The sequence below is a fragment of the Aphelocoma coerulescens genome, chromosome 2 (genome assembly GCF_041296385.1).
Source record: "Aphelocoma coerulescens isolate FSJ_1873_10779 chromosome 2, UR_Acoe_1.0, whole genome shotgun sequence".
NCBI lineage: Eukaryota > Metazoa > Chordata > Aves > Passeriformes > Corvidae > Aphelocoma > Aphelocoma coerulescens.
The window spans coordinates 59170156-59189650 of NC_091015.1; the positions used below are offsets into that span (position 1 = coordinate 59170156).

Genomic DNA, 19495 nt, shown 5'->3' on the forward strand with positions numbered 1-19495 from the left:
GTAACTGCAGTTGGGATAGACTTTTCACAGCTAGGACTACCCGAGGTAGAAGAGGTGCCAGCAACAGCAAAGCTGGGAAGGTCTCACAACACGCTTGTAACTCACCCTGGGGTTTGCCCAGCCAGGTCATGACAAAATGCACATGTCCATGTAATGGCCGTGCGAAGAACATACTAACAGTAAGTCAGAGGATTCCGTGATTTTGCTGTGGTTTTTTGTGATCAGTTGATAAACTTATTTCTACCCAAACTTGATGGATGGGTAAACAGCATACACACGTTCATGCAGCCATTAGCATTGAAGTTCTGCAGGTTAAAACAGCCAAAAACTCTGGTTTATTTAACTTCTTAAAAAAGACATAAAAAAGCCTAGAAACTCACCAATGACATTTCAACAGTGAGGGGATGCCTTTTGAAGCCTTCTGTAGCCACAGCCTCATTTTGTGGCAGAGTACCATTGGGAGAACTTCATAAATTGTGGTTATTAGCATAAAAATGGCTACTCTTATAAGTAGTGTGTTTTATAGGGAGCATAAAATCAAACAGAAATTATTTGATCAGATTGAGTGCAAAAAGAGGATCATTTAAGCAAGCATTCGATACATTATGTGGCAACAGGGCAAAAGCAAAAATAAGTTCTGTAAAATAGTATGTTAATGATAGTGATATCACAGAATTGTATTCATGATCTTATTCTCAGATTAATTCCCTTGCTGTTCATATATAATGAAGACAATCACAACATTCATTAAATAATCTCAAAATCACTAAGTAATTCTTGGGATCTTGCTTCTAACACCCACATACGAGTGCCTTTAACCTATACAGAGAAGAAAATTCACACTCTTATGTGCACCTACATCATCCAGCCCAAAATATCTGCTGCTCCATTTTATCCGATTTGCAGTAATAACAGACTACATGGAACTAAATATGACAACTCCCTAAGAGCCAATGCCATCATTTTACTAACAAATGAACTAAAACTAACAAGATCCCAAGGTAAATTAAACTACACTCAATATTAGCAGGCCTGATGCAAGCTTTTTCTCCAAATGGTCTTAGAGGTCCTATACCTCTCACAAGCATTTCTCCTTTTGAAATGTTGCTCCCTGCCCCCAAGCAGTAGTTTAAGTTGAAAGAAAAAAGCCATTATAAGAGGCAGAAGGACTTCAGGCTTCTCTCCATCCATGAGAACTTAATATCTGGCAGTTCATACAGATAGTGGACTGTGGCACTCTTGGAAATTGGTTTTGGGAAGCACAAGGGTTTTCTTTCATTGGTGAGACTGCTGCTGCTGTTGATTTTCTTTCCCTACTGACCCTTGAGGAACGTCAAAACATTCAGCTTCACTTCTTCTGTTTCATTGCTCCTCCACTGCTGTATTGAAAGCCATGAATTCTTAATAATAACACTGATATTCAGTCTAAGAAAATTTGTCTTTTTTTTTTTCTTCCAATTACACAGTGTGCATGGACAGTTTTGAAGCCAGAAGTAACACTAATGTATTGTTGGGGTTTTAGTTTAGTCCTAGTTTTTTTCCTGTTAAAGGAATTTTTTCCCATATGCATGTTGCTAGGGGACAAATGGCCATACTTAAGAGAAGACAAAAGGGCCTTGCCAGGCTTTTTGTTTTCACCTGAGTGTGAGTTCAGTTCGCTCTCGGCGCCCGGAGAGAGAGGCTGCAGAGGGGGGAGTTGCTGGTTCCTGTGTTTCGGCCGTCTTTCTTTCCGCTGGAAACAACACCGGGATCCCAAGGCTGCTTTCCCTGCCCTGCTGGAAGCTGGGCTGCGGCCGCCCTGCCCCGCTGCTGCTTCGAGCCTTCGCTGCGTTGTAGCCGTGCTCGCCCTGCCTGCCTGGAGCCCCGGGGGGTTCCCATTTTGGATACATCTCGTCTGCCACCCGAGATTTGTGTTTGTGCCTGCCGCTCCAGCCAGCTGTTCCCGAGAGTCCAGGATTGGCTACCCAGGGGTTTGTGAAGCCTTTGTTCCATCCCTCCCCGGGATCCCAGGGCACCAGTGCCGCGTGCTCCCCGAGCTCGCTCCGGAGCGCCCCCTGCAGCCGCGGGGGAACCATCGCACCTGCCCTGCTCACCGGGAGCCGCCAGCGCCCCTGCCGGCTGCGAGCGGAACTGCACCCGACAGCCGAGAAGGCTGGGACTGGGTTTGTGTTTGCTGTTACTGTCATAGTTGTTGTTGTTTTGTTTGACTGGTTATATATCTATATATATCTATATATATCTATATATAGTAAAGAACTGTTATTCCTATTTCCCACATCTTTGCCTAAAGGCCCTTGATTTCAAAATTATAATAACTCAGAGGGAAAGGGGTTATATCTGCCACTTCAAGGGAGGCTTCTGCCTTCCTTAGCAGACACCTGTCTTTCAAAACCGAAACATGTATCAACATAGATATTAGCCTCTTTGCACGGTAGCAATACCTTTCCCAAACTGCCCATAATTCCAAGTTTGGAGGGTGTCCCACCCTTTGGAACTAATAACGACCCAAACAGGTATTACCATGACTAGCAATGCACTGTGTTCCATAAAATAGCAATGGATTTCAAATGAGGAAAAAATGACACGAGCTTCAGCACTGAGGTGTACAAGAGGCTGACTATCAAGCATATCCAAATTGAAATAAAGGAAGCTACACTACACAAAAAACATCATTCTGAGACCAACAAACATTAAAGCTGGAGGTCCAAACCCAAGCCATCTGTTAAGGAAGGGCATTTGATACAGAAATGAGAGATGGTAAAGAATAACATTCCCAAAGAATGGCACTTCTCAGAATGCATTTTCATGTTTTCATGTTTCTACAGTCCAAACAGTTTGATTTCAAAATGCTTTTGCTGTTTAAGGTCCTGTAATCCTGTATATTATTACAGACTATTACATCCTCCTATTAAAATTCATACGAGTGTACGAATAACCTTTTAGAGGGTATACTTAGTACACACAGATTTTAGAAATTACATAAGACATTAGCAATGATGATGTTGCTACAGAGAAGTTATTTAAAGGGATACAAATTTCAGTGTAAAAGGAAACAAGCAGGGAAGGGGGGTAACTGACTTCAGATATGTGTTGTGTTATCTACACCTGACTCTGGAGAAAACTCTCTTTGCACCCAGTGCTGGGATAGTAAGGGAAAATAATCAGAAGGCTTTTTCAGCTGATCATTTTTCAGCCTTGATAATGGGCTTGTGTTTTGCTATTTTTAAGCGAAATGATTTTTCTTCCAGGTCAGGTTGAGTCTCATGGCTACTGTAAAGAACTATGTCTCTATTGATTTCTGGAAAACAGACACATACATATTGATCGAGACTGACAAACGGAAATTTTAGGTGATGTGTTTCACATTGTCAAGATACCACCTCCTACAGTCTGAGCTCAGGGCAGTCTTTTTCCTTGCTGAAGCTTGTTTCATCAGTCCATTCAAGCATATTAATACTCACACGTGGGTTTCAGATTTCTCTATGGGAAAATTGAAATTGGCTAATGACGCACTTTACTGAAGACTTAATAAGATATTATGATAATATCTTATTATATGAGTTGAAATGACATTTCTTAACTATCATTATATACTCACAGGGCAGAGGAATTAGGCTGATACAGTGTATGGAGTTCCAGTTGCTACATTAACAGTAGAAAGAGAACTCCAATTTCACTTGCTTCTGAAAAACTTGACTTGAAAATCCTATATTACTGCACTGACATGATGAATGATTTCCCCTGCTTTTTGTGACAGTTTAAATTCCACACTCTAGAGAGAGTATGACATATTGGCGAAGATAACAATGCCAGTGTTATTTCCTGTGGTCAATTCTTTGGCCTACTTTTGCTCCAGCACACAGTTTTCTTTCGTGAGGACCAGGAGTGTACCTCCCTGCCTTCAAGGCTAGCTTGCTCAGAGAGATCTTTGAAAAGCCTCAGCTGACTCTGAAGCATCTCCAGAAAACGCTAGATGAGGCTTCAGCAGAGGCTTCCTCCCAAAAAACTCTGCCAGGAAACCTCATTGGGGGCCCCTCCCTTTCCTGGAGAGCTCATTTCCAGAGTGTTCCCTCATGTGCAACACTGCAGGCATTGCAGCCTTGGACCTCTCTCTCCAATTTGGACCTAGACCCAATGGATTGCCTTCCAGCCTGACCTTAAACCTGTGGGTTTAACGAGTGACTGCAGGCCTTTGTCTGAACCTGGCAATTGTCTCCGACCATGACTTGATACGGAAATACCTTCTTCAAACACTGATATTAATGAGAAGCCTTGATGCATGTGATACAGAAAATATTTACACTGAGAAACGCTGTTGCAGTGCAAGTGGCTGTGGCCACTATGACCCCAGAGGGAATTACAGCATCTGAGTCCTGGAGGTCAGGCACCAACGTCTAAGATCACCTCCGCGGTGATGGTGAGTTCCCATAATCCTCACTTTCTTTAACTTGCTTATTATAAGTTGGTTGGTTACGGTTCTCCCCTCCTAGTTTTATGTAGAAGATCATAAATATTTATCCTCTTAGTTGAATATGTATCAGTTCTGGAAAGTTCTATGTTCCTTGATGCCCCATTTGCTGTTCCCTGTGATCCCTCCTATGAGCTATTTCCATTGGCTACTTCCTAGTTAACCCCTCCCCTACCACCTTTCCTGATTGGCTGTTACCCGTGTCCCCACCTTTCTTTCCCTGAGTACAAAAACCCCTGAACCCTCTTGTAAAACCGGCAGTTCATCCCTGGACCCTTCACCTGGAGTAAACCTGCTTGTGGAACCCATACGGAGAGTCCCTCCTGCTTCTTCGCCTCTGCTGCCCCCACTACCACCCTGGCCTGGGCCTCGCTCCACAGAGTGAGGGGCTCGCCCTCCAACTGCTGTGACTCGCCTGCCAAGGGCTATCATCATCGAGACACTGTGCTGCCCTTTGAGCTATCCGTAGGCTCGTCATCTCAAAAAGTGTTTTGAATATATTTGGACTGTTATGTGAGTGTCCTGGTTCTGGCCAGGACAGGGATGATTTTTGCAATAGCCAGAAAGAGCGTGGCTGGGACGTGGAGATGGTTCTATACCCCCCCACGTCATTGCTGGGGCTGTTGGGGAAGGGTCCCTACCATCTGAGTAAATGTGGCAGAAGGAGGGGTGGGTAATGCTGGTTCTGAGCTGAGGAAGCGGTTGGATAGCGCCGGTTCCAAGCAATCACGTGTGAATTGTTTGCCTCTCTTGTACACTTTGTTATTGATATTGCAGTTCTTATGGCTTGTTTTCTTATCTCATTGCTGTTTCCAGGAAATTGCTTTTATCTTAGCCTGTGATCTTTACCTATTGTACCTCCAGTTCTCCTCTCCTGCTTTAGAGGGAGGGAAAAGTGAATGAGCGGTGCCTGGTTTGGAGTTTCAGTGGGAACACTAAACTGGGGAATACCATTCCTAAACCACAACAGAGTGTCAGTGAAACAGCATGCACGTCCCTTCTTGCCATGAAGAAAACATGGAGAAAGATTCAAAATAATGGACTGAAAAAGCTGATTTAGACTGATCATTTTAAAGGGCCTGAATCTTTATCACATGGAGCTCTTTTTGACTTGTGAGTCACAAGCACTTTGCAAGAGGGCTGTCCTGCTGAATCACACAAAGTCTCTCCCTCAGTGAACAGGTTCCACAAAACCCAGAGCACTGCCAGCTATAGAAGTGATGTTTGGTAAATGAGTTTGAAAACACTGGAGTAAAATGGTAAAAAGTAAACTTGGTTATGCTCTCTAAATACCTGGAGGGAAAGCAGAAGTTGCAGGAGTTGTTATGAAATGTCTCACTTAGCAGGCAAAGCATAAAATAACCCACAGTAGAAGATGAAGCGAGGCATTTTTAAGCTAGAAATAAAGTTCAGTGAAGTTCATTAACCTTTTGCACAATTTGCTGAGAGTTATGTTAGATTCTTTACGACTAAAAATTTGTATAGTGAAAAATAAGATCTTTTCTAAAACATATGTTCTATATAAAGAGAAAATGCCATGCATGCTTTAAAGTGGAGATCAGAATAAATAATTGTAAAAATCCCTTCTGGCTTTATAAGCTACTTTTCAAATAAAATAAAAGTTATTTGCTACCCTTGAAAACTACTTGGAATATTTAGTGATGCAGAACATGACTGATTTTCCACTTGTACTTGGCTATATAATTAATAAGATGGATACCCCATCATTTCTCTGCAAACAGCACTGGATTCTTGTTTAGTTGTGAAAGTAGCTTAGGGTTGCTATTCTCATGCTGTGCCACATTACTGAAGTTCTGTCTCTGAGAGGCTCTCTTTTCTCCCATATTTCACTACCATAGTTTTATCACTGTCCAGTGATGCTTCTACAACACGTGGCATTGCTAAGCCATGCAGATCCACAAAGCACTCCCCTCAGTCTGCTAAGGTTTCATCTGCCCTTCAATGCCTTGTCAAAATTGGCTTCCTGCATTAGTCTCAAAGAAACAGAACGATGTAGAATGGAAGGGACATCCGGAAATCATTTACTCCAAACATCTGCTCAAAGTAGTGCTAACTTCAGGCTTGAATCCGAGCACTTCCAGACCTGAAAAATCTCCAGAATTTGGGATTACACAGCCCTTCTGGGCAGCTTGCTTCAGTGGATCACTACTCTCACAGTAAAGTATTTTTTCCTTTAGATTAGTTGGAATTTCCTCTGTTGTACCTTTTTTTCCACTGCCAACCTTAGAGAAAAGTCTGTCCCTGACTTCTGTAAAATCACCCCTTAAGTAATGGAAGGCAGCATTTAGATGTCTCCTTAGCTTTCCATTCTCCAGCCTGAACAAGCCCAGCTTTCTCAGTTTCTATATTTCATATTATCTTCTCCACTTTCCAAACCATTTTCATGGCCCTGCCTTTGGACTGCCTCCAGTTCGGAGTCCAAAACTGGATTATTAAACTACGTAAGGATCCTGCCAGACCACTTGTACAGCACTTAAAGCTTCCTCTGGGTGACAGTCTATCATACTGACCACTCCGGTATTACCTGTGAAATAGCTGAGAGTTCATTCTGTCCCACCATTTTTGATGTAAACATTAATTAGCATTAGCTTTAATGCTAGTCCCTGAGGAACAGCAGTGGACTCTGAACCACTGGCTGTGACTCTCTGAGTCTGGCTGTTCAGACAGTTTTCTGTTCACCTCATAGACCAAAAGATTGAAGGCAAGAGAGCCTGGTATGAGATTTCCTTTTTTTTTTGTTTAAAGATACTTACAACTGATCTGACAGATTCATTCATGTTTGAAGAGTCCTAGGTTTTCCCATGCAATATTTTCTCATATTTTACTGCTCTTTTGACTATTGATGTATTCTTTTTGGAAAACTAACCCTATAAATCGGATTAGATTAAAAGGTAAATGTAAATCTGAATGTTATGTTGAGTATCTTTTTCCAATATCTTTTTCCTACAAGTGAATGACTTAACTAAGTTTATTGTGTGATTCAAGTTATCAAGGTTTTGAAGTATTTCCATTAATATGAACTCAGATAGACCTACTTTTAATTCTCCATTTACACTAAAAGAAGTGCCCACTGAAATTGTTTTTAAAAGCCTTTGGGGGACACACAGGATGATCTCTGAATTAGATGCACCTGTAGTAGTATGCATAGAATTGCTGTTTACACTATAGTTAGCCTACATCATATCCCATTCCAGAACAACAATGCAATTTGAGAGAAGGCTTAGAATTTTGGACCAACTGTGCACAACACACTGCTACTTTGTAGATAGTGATAAACCTTTAGTGAGAAACTGGAAAACACAATTTTGATGATCAGAAAGAAGCGCTAAACCCAGCTGTATCGTGTGGACTTACTGGGTGAGATCCAGCAGGATCTGCAAGCTGTGGACCTGTTAATGAGTAACTTGTAAAATTGATTGCACATTCTGTATCAAGTGTATGCTTTATATATGACTTACTGTGTTCACTGAGTCTTATCAGCAATGACCAGCTGCTGCCTCTTCTTCAAGTCTTAAACTCTGTCAGTCTCTGGAAATATAGAGGTATTGTACAATCTGACCTAACAGAACTGGCAGCTGTGAGTCTGTTTTATTGATGGATGATCTGAACAAACTACTACCAGGGAAATCCTGGCTTCAGACTGGACATATTTATTTCAGAAAGGGAAACAGACTAAAGGATGGGCATGGAGTGAAGCAACAAAAAGTAGTTTTGCATTATAATGCCGAATTTTTCATTTATTCCCAATAAATAACCCATTGCTCCAGCAGTCTAGTTCAGTGTTGAGGTCTCCAGTTGTGAATCACATACTCTTCTTAAGATATTTGGAGTTGTGTATGAAGCAGAATGCACTCTTATCTGTGTGCTATCCTGTGATAAGCTACGAAGAGGAAATAACTTTGAATGAGCTGGAAACCAAACTCATCAAGAATAATTTTATTTGTCATTTTTATATAATCCATTTCAAACTGCTCAGGTCTATCATATGGTAAGAGTAGCTTTATGAGTCCTAGTACCAGAGCAGAAATAGTGCAAATGTGTGATGGAAAAGGTACAGATTTGACATGAACTCATTCTGCCAGTTGCTGTGGTTCGACCACAGCTGTCAACTAAGTGCCACACAGATGGCTTGTTCACACACACCCCATCCCCAGTGGGATGGGAGAATTATGGAAAAAAGAAGTTAAAACCTATAGGTTGAGATAAGAACAGTCCAATAAAAGCACCAACAACAGTAATAGTAATAATGTAATAAAAAGGGAGGAATAAAACCCAAAAGAAATGAGTGATGTACAGTATAATTGCTCATCATCCACTCATTAGCGCCCAGCCTGTCCCCAGGTAGCGATTGGCATCTCCCAGCCAACTCCCCCAGCTTCTATACTGAGCATGATGTTCTATGGCATGGAATATCCCTTTGGCCAATTTGGGTCAGCTGTTCTGCGCTTTCTCCCACCCAGCTTCTTGTGCACCTGCTCCCTGGCAGAGCATGGGAGATGGAAAAGTCCTTGACTTAGGGCAAGCAGTACCTAGCAGCAACTGAGTTATTATTCTCATACTAAATCCAAACCACAGTACTGTACCAGCTACTCGGAAAAAGAACTGTGTTCAAGCTGAAACCAGGACACCATTGTCCAAAGACAATGATGGATTAACTTAGTCTAGGCAGGCTTTGTCCCACATCCAGTATTGCCTGTCTATGCAACTCCAGCTCTGTGCCAGCTGAGGTACCATTTGACATCTGTTCTGCAGGAGACATCAACCCAGCCTAAGCACATGAAACTGTTAACTGTATTAGCATCATCTTCAAAAAATTCAGATGAGATTCAGTGATGTTCACCTGCCTGAACTAGATTAAATATACATTTCTGGCTCATCCAGTACTGCACAGATCTGATATTAATAACTGTGAAACAGCTACAAACCTACTCTTTGCCAAGTTTCCAAAACTCTATTCCTTGATCAGAAACAGACAGTGTCATTGATTACTGCAAACATAAATGATCTAAGAGAAAAAGTATAATCAAATCTCATGTCTATTGTTCCAGAAGCATGCCAGAGGTTTATTTAAAATTTTGACTGACAACATAATGAAAAGAATGAGAGGACTATTTAAGTCAACACCTTTCTAGAAAGATGCTATGGTGTAGTAACTCTATCATTTGCAAGATGCCAAACAATAATTATCTACTATAATACTATAATGTGATATTTTGGTTTTGTGAGCTCATAATTTTTAAAGAAATGCTCAGATTTTTGTGATGTAGTATTTTCTTAGAACCCTGTAAACAGGAAGTAAGGAAATTTGGTCTTTGCCCTATTCTTTCAATATAGCATTTACTTTTGTTGTAGAGGTGATCTCAAAATTAACACTGTCACTTTAGTCAGAAATGGAACAAAAACTTTCCATTGTGGGAAGAAAACATGGCAGGCAATATCAATATCTTCTTTTTGGAGAAATGGCGGAGGCAGAACACACACATGCACAACTTATGTCTTTCATTAAAGAGGTCAGAATTCTTTTCCTCTGCAATCCCTACAGCCAGCCATTCACAATGGGTTTTCAACAAATGGAATTTCAAGACATTTCATATGAGGCACGAGTTCTCTCTATGCTACAAGGAAGATGACACAAATACCTGCACAATGAATTATGGGGTGTTTCTGACACCTGACTGAACATATCCCCGCATCACTGAAGCAATCATGGTAGGTGATAAAAAAAGATCAATATCTTTGCAGGAGACAATATTTTCTCCTCTATGCTACTATGCAGAATAAAGATCCAATGTAATATATACAATTTTCTCTACAATTCGTGTCCAGTGAATTGGCAAAATCTAACAGTTAAAGCACTACACTGTTATTTATAAAAACAGTAGAAAAAAAAATTAATTAAGGGACACAATGAGGGAGACATGAAAATATGCATTTGAATATATAATGAATAAAAATATTGTAACTTGGATGATACTTAACTGACAATTGATACATGGAACACTATTCAATTAATGTTTGCTGGGCAATTTTTGTCCTATCTCCACCATGCTTTGGTCACTACTTTCCAAGATTCATAAAAGTTATTGTTTTTACAGTTGTCACCAATTGCTAGGATTCAAATGTGAAGAGTGTTATAATGGGAATAGACCAACCTTGAAGCAAATGAAGAGATTTGGACATGTGGCTCTAGGTTTGTTAGGGAATAGGCTGATGGCTAGGAAGTTCTCTCTGATAACGGAACATTCCTTCAAACCTTTGTCAAATAAATGTTTATTTTCTTTATGAATTCTGCATCCAACTTCCAAATAAATCTTTTTTTCTGCTACCTTTTATCTGCCTTACCTCATGTTTACCTCTTTTTTTTTTTTTTTTTTTCTGTAAAGCAATGAATTTTTTAGTTGGAGAGAGATGACAAAAAGGAGAAAGGTGGTGTATAGCACAAGGGAGTGCCAAATTGTCATTATTCTCTACTTATAAGATGGCAAAGCAATCAAAGCCCAAATGAAGTAATTCCATATCAAAAGAAACTCCATGTCTCTTTAAATTTATGTATGGAATATTACCACGTTCAGAAACAAGGCAGACAAAACAAGAATCCAAAATGCTATCTTGCTATCTTAATGGATTCCAACATGTCATATGTGTAGGTATGTAGGCATATTTATAGGAAAATATATACATGTACCCTGTATACATGCATATGCATATACAGCTATGTATGCAGAACCATATATGTATGCAGGTACTTCCCTTTTTAGATTATGCACATTTTTGAATTATTTCCCTTTACCAGCTAACATTTGGTCTATTTTATTAGACAAGAAATGTCTTTCCTGTTGGTAATTCTTCACTGTGTAATAGCATCTGTCTGTCTTCCTATTCTGGCAGTGTCAGTCTGACAGCACAGTGAAAGGCATTTCAGTTACAATGTTCAGCATGAATAACAGAAGGGTAAAACAATTTTCTGAAAACTCGTCCCACCACACCTCCACCAGCCCAGCTCAATGGCCATCTAGAGCACTTTTGTGGCAGAGGAGAGAAATGTTTGCACTTCAAGGAGTTCATTCTAATTCCTTGTTTCACAAAGCTGCCCAGAAAGAACTGAAAATCAATAAATGATAGCTCTGTAGTAAGTATTATGACTTCAGTCCCCAATTACTTTTAATAACTTTTAATAACAGGAGCATCAAGGAAAAGCTAAAATCTCTCTAATAATTCCCAGGCCTCTGAAACTGAGGACTTGCTTTTGTGCATTGATCCCCAGCACAATATAGTTTTAATTCTGCTGCACAGAAAAGCTCAATGCTTTGAAAATTTTCTTTCACACATTCACTATGTTAGCTACCACATGCACATATCCTATAACTTAATTGATTTAAAAGTTCACTACAAATTAAGCTGTAGAAAAACATAAAATAACATGACAATCCTACACATTGCTGAGTAGGGATGAATGCAAAGCACAAATACAAGACAGGGAACTTGCTTCTGGAAAAACTGGAAGAGTCAGGGGAACCACAATTGAAATCTGAGTCACCAGTGCCCTGAAAAAAACAAACACCTCACACAGAGAGCTTCCAAGAGGTGCATAGTGACTCTTTCTGTTTCAAAGCTTGCATGCTTCATTATCAACTAAAATTCAAAACCAGCAACCAGCAAAGGCAGAAAAAGGGAAAAGGAGTCAAGGGGGAAGGGAGAGGTTGACTGGACAGGGACTAGTAGACAGAAGTGAGAATAGTCAGAGGTCCAGAAAACATGACATACACAGAAGAAGAGATTTGCAAAATTTAGCTTAAGGAAGAAAAGACTAAGGGACATAACAACAATTCTTGCTCACAAAATAGATTTCTGCAAAGCCGGGAGAGCAGTCTGTACTGCTTTCACGCAGTGGGAAGGCAAAGAATTAAAACTGGAGCAAGGAAAATCCAGAAGATATGTCAGTGAAACTGCCTAATGGTAAGGACAGTGAAGTCCTGGAATAGGCAACGAAGGGAGGCCCTATGTCAGTGGTGGCTCTATTGCACCAGAGAAATATGTGTCAGGAAAGACAAAGGAGCAGCTGTCACAAGAGGTACCAGATGAGCTCCTAGAGATCTCTCCAACATTACTGTTTTGTACCTTATTACCATACTGTAAGCATGAAAGAGAGTGGAGGAAACACATAATTCATTAAACTAGTGAAATTTCTGCCCGCTTTTCTTTTGATTAAAGACTTACTGACTGCTTGAGAACAGATAGAAGTATGTCAAATTGAATGATAGATTTTGACTTCTACTTATTCAGAAATAAAACTTTCCGTCTGATATCTACATCCAGATCTCTCCACAAGGCTGTCAGTTCAGCTGTGTTCAGAGGCTTAAAGCAGATCCAAAGCTGTCTAGTCCTGAGTCTTCTGCTCGTTCTTGCAAAGCTCAAGACACATTGGCTTGTCTTCAGCTTTGCTCTTTGTTATTTGCCATTTTATACTAATCACTAATCTTTACATTATTTACTGATGGTGGATTTGAACAAAATCAGTCACACTAAATATCAGCATCATGACAGAGCTCCATAGCTTATGATGCCTGGTTTTTGTACTGCTTAAAACACTGCTCTGAGAAAGGCAAAACTCTCTAGTTATGGGAAATCATGTTTTTCCTAAAGCATACTATATCAGAGCTTTAACAGCACCTATGTCATGCACTAAGCTCCCTCCCTTTCATCCACTGGTAAGTTGGCAGAAAAGGTGACCAAAACAAAAAAGGCAATCCCTGATTTAATATGAGTATCTGAGCCAATGTGGGTCATGAGAAGAACCTCTGAGCCTGTGTTCATGCATGTACGTAATTCACCTGAGACGGCATCCTCTTTGCAAGGGCCTAGCTATGCATGCCCACTCAGTGACCTCAGCAACCATCTGAGATTTTTTGGTTATGAGATTCTTATTCAGCAGTCAGAATTCAAGCCTATCTGACCAATGCATCTGTCCCCTCCAAAACACCCTCAAAACCAAACCTCTAAGAATGTTATTTAGAATTCAAAGAAAACACTGGTTTTGATGAGCTTTGAATAAGACCCTGACGTCAACTGTCATTACAAAACAGGGAATGTAGCTGGGTGAAAGTGACTTGCTTGTACTTCTGTGATAAGCTTCTCTCTGGACTTCCTTACTTTCATTACTTAGGAGACAAGATAATCTGAGACAAACCTAGCAGAGTCTTAACCAAACAAAATCTACTACAATTTTAGGTTTTATAGCATATATTAAAAACAAATGATGTTGATCAGATGACGGGAGCATGCAGTTAGCTGTTTCCTCAGGATAAAAAACTATATAAACAATCAGTGACCATGCCATAGAAAAATTAGGCAGGGACTGGGTAAAAGAGTAAATTCCACATTACCTTTCCCTCAACAAAATGTTATGAAAATGAATACAGTTGTATAAAGATGGCCAAAACCCAAGACAAAATCAAAGAGGAGATAAACAAATTAGGCTTTATGTAACAAATTAAATTGTGAAGGGCTGGGGAGGAAAAAATTATGGAGCAATGGCAGAAATGGATGAAAGGTTCTAGTCATAATATTTGACCTATAGAAATGTTTAAAACAACCATCTAACAAACTCCAATGTTGCCAATTCTGCACTTCATAATAATGGAGGAAAATATTATATAACTCAGTTGTGAGTGCTGAATGTTTTGAAGGACTTATTTTCCTACACTGTGTGCATTGGAAGTATGCATACTATTCCAGACCTTGCACTCTACTTTAAACAAGTGTTCGAATTTAGGATCTTGGATAGGTGACACAAGGGTACTCGATGTATTTTGTCCTTTCTTCATCCCTAAACCACTATGGATGAAGTCCACAATTACTTCTGGAAAGGACTATCACAAGTGTTATACCTTGCTCTTTTTGTTATTGTGGACAAGGCGCACCCAGGGGCATTGCACTGAGCTGCTGCAGAGGGGGAAGTAGCACCATCATGGTACCCTAATTCTTCATTATGAGTTCCTGTCCTCCAAGAGAAGGGCTGTACAAGTAGACAAAATGCTGGTCCAAAATGAGGTAAGTCCCTAAAAACTTGTGCAATGCATTTATGCAGTTCCTAAGGTGGGTACAATAGAGTCACTGTGCAGGATGACTGAATACACAACAGCTTCAAAGTCTTAATAGTTCCTTTTGAGAAAAAGACAATTAATACTAAAAGCATTGCTAATTGAATAGGCCAATGGCTCTTGTCGAAAAAGTGTATAATATTCTCAAGATATGCAGAAATTTATTGTTTGAAATGTCTACAGACTTTCTGTTGCTATGAAGATAGTATTTTTTTCCTCTGGAATTTAAAAGAAATAGAAATTATTTGCCTTATTTATAACTATAAATGATTGAATAGTGAGTGGATGAACTTCTCCTGATTTAGAAAACTTAGTTAACTTTTTTCACTTGTTTTTCTGTCTTGCTTCTTAAAATATGTACAGAGTGTATTATGCTCTTTTCCCCCTTTTCAGTTCAGTAACTCCATCTGTCATTTTTAGCAATCAGTCTAGCATGTCCAATCAAAAATGGACTCTTGCAATACTTTGATCAATGGATATTTGAATATATCAACATATATTGCACATAACTGAATTCATTTTTGGTACTTTATGTCTCAGTAACTGCAAGAATTTTATTGTGCTGATGTTCCACTCAGATGGATGCTGAGATGTGGGTAAAATGACCCACATGCTTCTAGACACTGACTCCAGCATTAATAGGGAAAAATCTTTCACATCAAATGTAACTCAATACAGACTCTTCTGAGATAATTTTATGACAGAACTTTGACTTGAAGGAAGTGCTCTGGAAAAAGTGATAAACCTTGAAGAATGAATTATAAAATCTCTAAATACAACATATGTCATTAGTTCTTTGCTTCATCTTTATCAAGTTTGGTTCCAAGATATCATTTTGACTACTATTGAAATTACCCTCATATGCAAAATATTATTACAGTGCTTCCATTTTATAAGCACAGTTGAACCTCTGTTGAAATAATTTTTCTTTTTCTGAGACTAGTCTTTTCCAATACTAAAACTCCCTTCAAGTCTTTTCATCAAAAGGTTACAAATCCTCCTCTTTTATTTTCCATTGCAATTTCAGTAATAAGTATCGTACTGTTCTTTTCACGTATAGTTTTTTTTTCTTTCACTACACTCAGCTAGAAGTCTCTCTTTTCTCTACACATTTTCTATTAGAAGTATTAGGACTACTATCTAATTCTTTGCTCTATGCAGAAAAAATGTTTCAAAAATCTAGATGACTTTTAAAGGAGCATTATACAGAAATTGTCATGTCTAGCTCAGTATAATTTTTTGATTTTCAATAATTTGATTGGTTTCTCTTTGTTAACACTAAGTCTTTGTGACTGGGCTCAAGTTTCTAAAATAGTTGAGGCACTAAAAGTTTTGTGAATTCCAGGGAGGAGAACAGAGATACAAACTTAATGCCTCCATTGGGAAAATACCCCTATACCTTCTACTGGATATCAAATCCTTGCTATCAGTAGATGCCATTTTACTATCTTGCTTTCAAAGACTAATTTAGTTCCAACATATTCTCTTTTGATTTAACCTTTTTCCACACACCTCTATATTTCTCTCTCATCTAACCTTTATACTTTTATATCTTATTTTTCAAGGAAGGCTATGTGATCAAACTTTAACTTTTCATCTCACACTACTTCTGATGTGCTATATAATAGCCTTGTTTCCCTTTTGAAACCTACATGCTGATGTAGAACTTATCTTTCAAATACACTGTATACACATTAAATTTCCATGAGATCATTTTTAGAGGAAGAATTATTAAAAGCTTTGCTTATTTTCAATGTCATTGCGCTGTTCTTCTGGACATTTGATGCGGCCCAGCAGAGCAACAAGATTAGTGAATAGCAGAAGTTTTTCTTTCTATGAAAGAAAATTGTTAAATTAAACATACATAATTTATAACAAAGATTTTCTTTGCTTCTCAGGGGTAAAAATTTCATGCATCTGCAGAGTTTCCAGTCCTGTTTCCTATTATCAGAATATAAATTTGAGATATATGACTGATTAGGGCTTGAATAACACTTTGTCTTAAGCAAAGATGTTTTGTTCGTACAGTTGGTGGCAAGTTCTCAAAGAAATGAATCACCAAATCTGCTAAAGAGGCACGGTGGATACAGTCACCTAAATTTTTCTTAAGAATCAGATAAAGATTAGGATTTCATCCTGGAATAGGTAAAGTTTCTAGGATTAGTAAGCACAGATCAGACTGGAAGAGGAAATAATGTGGAAGGGAATTTTCTACAGATATGACTGATGAAGTGACCTAACTTTTAATATCCTCTAGCATTTAAAATGGTGAATTGTTTGGGGAAATTTCTTTCTTTTCATGATATGTTTTCCTTTTTGTTGCACTATGTGATGTGGTGATAACTTGTTTTACACTGGCTCAGGAAAGCAAAATTACAAACTCACTCTTTAGGGAGCTGTTAGTAAGGAACTGTTTTGTGGGCAGCTATCTCATTTCTTGTTAACTGTACAGGTTTTCTAGCTCCTCAGAAATCAGGGATATCATAAGTGGAGACAGGTATTAGAATAAAATCAAGGGCAGGAGCACCACCTCCCACTTGATATTGTACTTTGAACCGGTAATTAAACTATTTTAACATGGGCTTTTAAACAAAATCTGTCTTTCCCAGGACTCAGGTTCCTAATAGCTTATTTCTATACTATTTCCTCTTTCCTCCACATTAATCAATTGTATGTTTTGAGATAGAAACCAGTCGGACTTCAATTTCTTCCCTGGGTCTGAATTGCTTTCTCCTGCAACACAATAGAGAGTCTAGAGATTATTTCAGTTTAGCAAAAGGATTTCTTTCATGAAGGGAGAAAGTGAAAGGGAAATGAATTTTTGATTACTCTTCCTCATGTGAATTTTTAGCCAGGCAGATTCCTGAAAATCTCTTTAGAATCAAATATTAGTGCTTAAAGTAACATACCAGGAAAATGCTAGGTTTTTCATCACATGCTAAGCTACAGCCTAAATAAATCTGTGAGATCTTCCTGTGACAATCTCAATTATGGCTGAGGAAGATGATGTAAACTCTGTCTGCACAAATGCAATCCCAGCTTCTGTCTACAGCTGTCCAGGAATGGCCATGAGGTAGGGCCACATCAGGAGTTTTTAAGCTCTCTTTTTACACATATCACTATAACAATTGAAGCCTGTATTTGTGCTACTAACAAAGATAAGATGCCCCAAACTCCCCAGGTCTTTTTGTTGTACCACATAAATACATTGTAGGAACAGATGAAGGGACTATGATTACAGGGGATGATGTGTAGTTATCCTTTTTCATGTGTCCACACCCAGATGAAGCTACGGCCAAATTAATACCAGTGCCAGACTCAGGAAATTTTTGTTCTTTACCAACTCTATCCCCTTACGCTTGTCTTTAATCCACTTCTTTTGTGTGACATCTGCTCCTGGACCTGTTTAATCTGTCACTAGAAGTCTGTTAAGACAAATGTTTAGGAAGAATTCAGTTTGCAGCTTTGGTGCAGTTTTGCCTCTCACTGCTGTCAGGGGACTACAGATTACAGTGTAGGGTAACTCATGACTAAGGCTTGGTTGGTATGCTCTCCTAATATTTCCTGACTTCCATGGAGATGCTTTCCGTTCCTACCAGCCCTATAAGCAGATGGTTAATTGTTACAAAGCTGCATACTGTTAATTTTGAAACTTGCATATGTTGCCATTTTCAGGGTAACATATGGCTTAAAGGAATCATAGAAAATTTATAATAATGCAAGGACAGGAACAGCAAAAAAATCCCGATGTCTTAAAATGTGTTGGACTATTGTGAGCCACATTTCTGCTTTTGTGGCACAGCTTTTCAAAGATGATAAAATGGAATGAACCTTTCTATAGGTGAATGAACCTGGTACTATAAGCTACTGTGAGATGCTCCTGAATATTTAAAGAGCTGGAATTCTCCTAACCAGGAATTTTTCATGTTGTCTTTTGTGAGAAATGAGCCACTGATGTGCAAATTCTCATTCCTTTCTTTAAGACCCTGGTTTTTTGTTTTTTTTTTTGTTGTTGTTCCTAATACTGTACAGTTTGCCTTTTCAAATAATCCAGTATCATATTTTAACACCTTAAAGCAGATTTTTATAAGAATTTCTTTCAGTTATGCTACCAATAGCATGTTAAAAAAAGTTATTAACAAATAATCTTTGTAAATAATTTCTGATGCTATACCTTCAAGAATTAAATACTGGTTTTCTTATTTCTGTTGATATTTTTTACTAATTAAACACTAATGGATAGAATTTCTTGATAAACCCATTGGTTAAAAGTCATTGTTGGGTCAATATTTACAATTCTTTGAGTCATAATAATAACCTCAGATTTTCTTTACGTCTCAGCTTGATGTTTCAGTCTACCAGTTTCATTCTAATTTCTCACAAATGTAACAATCCATACTAACAGCTGACTGCCAAAATCTTTCACTAACAGTAAAAATTCTCATCTTTGGTTTTCCAAGAATCATTCATTGCTATAGTGTTAAATTCTAAACTTAGCACACAAATGTAGACTTGGCTGTATTTATTTTACAGCTGAATGTTTGAGTACTTTCCAATAGAGTTAAACTTGATTGCAAATGACACTAGGAAATGACTGCATTTAAATAAAAAAGGTAGTCCTATACAAGTTTATTCGATATAGGACTCTGAAAATACTTTATTACAATATAAGAGAAGCAGTAGAGAAATGGAACTTTGAAGTGTTTCTATTTGCTCACCTATTTCACGTTGAGCTTTGCCTATTAGCACGAGATGTTCATGACCTCCTAAATACAAAGTGAGTTATATCAAATAGTTTTCTTTTCATGTAATTATAACCTCCCACATGGGAGGTTATGAGAATGAACTCCACATTGTGCATCATTATTTCCTTTGTCAGATCCTGTAACTATATGTTACAGCCAGC

General features: G+C 38.7%; 1 protein-coding gene across 1 annotated transcript in view; it reads right to left on the minus strand.

Annotated features, from left to right (window-relative positions):
* The window catches only part of CNTNAP2 (contactin associated protein 2), a 1047354-nt gene that overhangs the window by 200030 nt on the left and 827829 nt on the right, over positions 1–19495 (minus strand). The window lies entirely within an intron of this gene.